Source organism: Macaca mulatta, chromosome 2 (genome assembly GCF_049350105.2).
Source record: "Macaca mulatta isolate MMU2019108-1 chromosome 2, T2T-MMU8v2.0, whole genome shotgun sequence".
Taxonomy (NCBI): domain Eukaryota; kingdom Metazoa; phylum Chordata; class Mammalia; order Primates; family Cercopithecidae; genus Macaca; species Macaca mulatta.
In genome coordinates this window covers 107222960-107226784 of record NC_133407.1, presented here as the reverse complement: position 1 = coordinate 107226784, position 3825 = coordinate 107222960, and the positions used below count along the sequence as shown (strand labels likewise).

Sequence of the window (3825 nt, the reverse complement as noted above, 5' to 3'; positions counted from 1 at the left end):
CACTCTTCCTCACTATGGCTCCCTGGAATCACCTCCCAGGTAAACCCATCTGCAGTCAAGTCTCCCCCTCAGAGTCTGCTTTTGGGGTGGGGAGGACCCAGGTGAAGACACATGTGCAGACTGATGCTTAATAAAGACTTTGTAATAATAATGTTTATACTTACAAATGAAAATGCCAAGTTGGGACTGATCATCAGAGATGATTACCAACCACTCTATTTCTTGAATCAAACTTTCCAAAAGCCTAAAGAGGGAATGGTACAGGGAGGAGGGTAGGAATGAGATTGTGAACAAGAATTAAGAACTGGGAAACCAGGGGAGGAGGGAGAAGCAGCAGCAGCTGGAAATGAAGATTGAAAATTGATCTGGATTCAAATCTCATTCTATTTCTTAAGATTCTGGATGGGCAATTAATCTCTCTGAGCCTCAATAGCACCAAATCTATAAAATGGAACCAAAGCTAGAAACCCCATGATAAAGTTGCTTGATGAGTGAGAGCAATCCTGGCTCCTGTTGCTGTCACACAGGAACCGTTTCCTAAGTGGGAGTATAACGGGTGTACTATTTCTGGGGCTATTAGCTGATGTATTTTCACTTCCTCCTTTATCATGTACTTTGCAGCCTTCCACTGGTAAGGCTGAAGTGAACCAAGAGGTTTATGACCCCAAGGAAAGAGAAAAAGTTGTCACTGATCAACTTGAGACTCAAAGCCAGCTTGCTCACGTTAAGACAATTGTCTTGAAACCTGGGCATTAGGGAGAAAAAATACCTTTTAACTCCTTTTAGGTCACTCAAGAGTAAGACCTGGGAGATAACTCCCCTAAGGTTGTATTAGGAACAGAGTATGACACAGAGGAGTGGGAAGCTGCCTGTGGATTACAGGAAGCAGGAGGCAGAGTGGGGAGCAGACAGGGATGTACGGAGGTCCTATTCTCTTTTCTCTAGGCAAAAGCCTTGGTGGGAAGATGGTATGTTATGCGGGCAGAACGAGAGGAGGGGCTTTTGTTTCCCTCTGGGGGCTGTGCTGGCCCTGGGCCCATTGCCCTCAGACCCATCCCTCCCCTGCCCTGCCCAGCTCTGGATCTGGGTGTCTGCTGCCAGCTCTGTTTCCCAGTCTCCCGTGTCAGGTAGGTTCTGCTCATGGGAGGCCCTGGAGGAAGGCAGGCTACCAGAGGAAGGAACAGGCCGGAGTGTTTCCCCTTGCCTCTCTGCTTCAGCTGGGCCTTCAGCAGCCAACGCATCTCCTCCATGGCTTCAGGTCCTATTGGTCAGGTCTGCTGTGGTTTCCACATTCCCAGGTGACACCAGTCCCCAGGCCCTGCTAATCTCACTTTCTCCTTTTGTCACTCTAGCCTGAGGATGGTGGCAGCCACTGCTAATCCTGGGTGCCTTACCCCACCCTGCTTGGCCTCGTGGCTCTTCCATCATCTGTGTTGCTACTGAGCAGTACTAGAACCCCTCTGTTTTAGATCGCCAAGGAGTTTCTGTTTTCTGGTTGAATATTGACTACAGCAGGGATCTAGGAGAACGTTTCTTACCCGGCACCCTTGTGGGACATACCACTGAGGAAGGTAGTAGTGCCGTGTGGTCTTTTCAGAGAACTCCTAGCTTCTCAGAGCTCTTGTGGTGTTACATGCCCTAGAGGGCTGAGGTTTCTTCTAGAAGGGATCACCGCCATGGGGGCTAGAAGTCTGGACACTGGGGCTGGGAACTGAGCCCCAGGGCTGCAGCCCTGGCAAAGCAGCAGGAGAACCACCAGGCCCTTGGAATAAACCAAGAGAGTGCAGATCCCAAGCCTCAGCAGCCACAGCCTTGGCTGATGCCAGCAGGGCAGGCAGTGGCCAGGCGGACAGGGGATGCCAGATCTACATAGGCAGGTCCCCCTCTGCCTCCCCCTCTGCCACCTGCACACAGTAAACTCCTCATGCATCCAGCAGCCCTCTTGGAGTGGAGAAGGGAGGAGCAGTGGAAACTCAAAGGAGGCTGCTTGGACTCAGAGGGACTGAAATATCACCTATTGACACAGTTAGGTTTCTTTGCACCTACAGGATAAAGGGCCCAAGAGAAAGGATGGCTCAATATATGACTAAGAAGCTATATTTTACTTGCCATAACTATTATTATATTATCACAAACTTATGAGTAATAGAGTGAGCACACAGAAAGCACTTGCTTGCCAGCTTTATCCATCCCTTCATACCCTCTGCAAGGCTTTGGATATGGCCTGTCTCTCCTGATCTTCTTCCCATTGTGCTTTCCATAGTTTGGCACTTTCAAGCAATGGGACTTTGGGCAAGCCATGTAACTTCTGTGAGCCTCAGTTTTCTTATCTGCAAAGTGGGGGTAGTCAAGAGCATTTTGGTAATCTGAGTATTCTTAGAGTCCTCAGAGAATTAGGGTAGCACGGTGAGCACAAGTAAAGATAGTGAAATAGCTCCCGATTGACTGGCCTGCTCCGCAAGGCAAGTAGTGGCGGCGCTTCAAGATGCGCTGCCTGACCATGCCCACGCTGCTGCGGGCCCTGGCCCAGGCCGCACATACAGGACCTCCTGGTGGCCGGACCCTCCACAGCAGTGCAGTGGCAGCCACTTACAAGTATGTGAACATGCAGGAGTCTAAGACGGACATGAAGTCAGTGACTGACCGGGCAGCCCGGACCCTGCTATGGACTGAGCTCTTCCGAGGCCTGGGCATGACCCTGAGCTACCTGTTCCGCGAACCCGCCACCATCAACTACCCATTCGAGAAGGGCCCGCTGAGCCCTCGCTTCCGTGGGGAGCACGCACTGCGCCGGTACCCATCCGGGGAGGAGCGCTGCATTGCCTGCAAGCTCTGCCAGGCCGTCTGCCCCGCCCAGGCCATCACCATCGAGGCTGAGCCAAGAGCTGATGGCAGCCGCCGGACCACCCGCTATGACATCGACATGACCAAGTGTATCTACTGCGGCTTCTGCCAGGAGGCCTGCCCCGTGGATGCCATCGTCGAGGGCCCCAACTTTGAGTTCTCCACGGAGACGCATGAGGAGCTGCTGTACAACAAGGAGAAGCTGCTCAACAATGGGGACAAGTGGGAGGCCGAGATTGCCGCCAACATCCAGGCTGACTACCTGTACCGGTGATGCCCCACCGGCCCACAACCCCTGCTGCCCAATAAAATACTGCTCCAAAAAAAAAAAAAAAAAAAGATAATGAAATAGTCACCTCTGAATGATCATGTACAAAATTGGGTCCCATTGAAATGCCCTTGTCTGTGCCTCTTGTAAAGAGAAATCACAGTATCTACAAAGAGTCAGGATTTCATAAAGATAACAATTGTGAAGTGGGAGAATTGCAAAAGTGACATGCAAAGTTAGCAAAAACTAAAATTCTTCAGCTGGGCCTTCAGCAGCCAATGCATCTCCTCTGTGGCTTCAGGTCCTATTGGTCAGGCCTGCTGTGGTTTCCGCATTTCCAGGTGACACCGGTCCCCAGGCTCTGCTAACCTCACCTTCTCCTTTTGTCACTTTAACCTGAGGGTGGTGGCATTAACTGGAGTTAAACCAGTTAAAAGTTGAAAAAATAATGGGATAGGAAGTTATGGGGACAAAAGTAACCCTTGATTCATTCTTGGTTCTAAGAACTGGTCATCATTGTTCATTTATTCACTCAACAAATATTTATTGCACAATTTTTGGCTCTGAGCCCTAGAAATACAGCAGACCAGAGTTACACTGAAAATACAACTTTCTAAAATATGAGATAAAACCCATCTTCATAATTTTTAGCTTTACTTTTCAAGCTTAAGCATACTCCATTCTTTTTTTGTTAACTACTTGAAATGACATTT

General features: G+C 49.7%; 1 pseudogene across 1 annotated transcript; it reads left to right on the top strand.

Moving 5' to 3' along the window:
- Positions 1-2439: 2439 nt before the first annotated feature.
- Positions 2440-3183, top strand: LOC144339129 (NADH dehydrogenase [ubiquinone] iron-sulfur protein 8, mitochondrial pseudogene; annotated as a pseudogene). Its single transcript, XR_013413828.1, has one exon. The product of XR_013413828.1 is annotated as an NADH dehydrogenase [ubiquinone] iron-sulfur protein 8, mitochondrial pseudogene (transcript).
- The last annotated feature ends 642 nt before the right edge of the window (positions 3184-3825 follow it).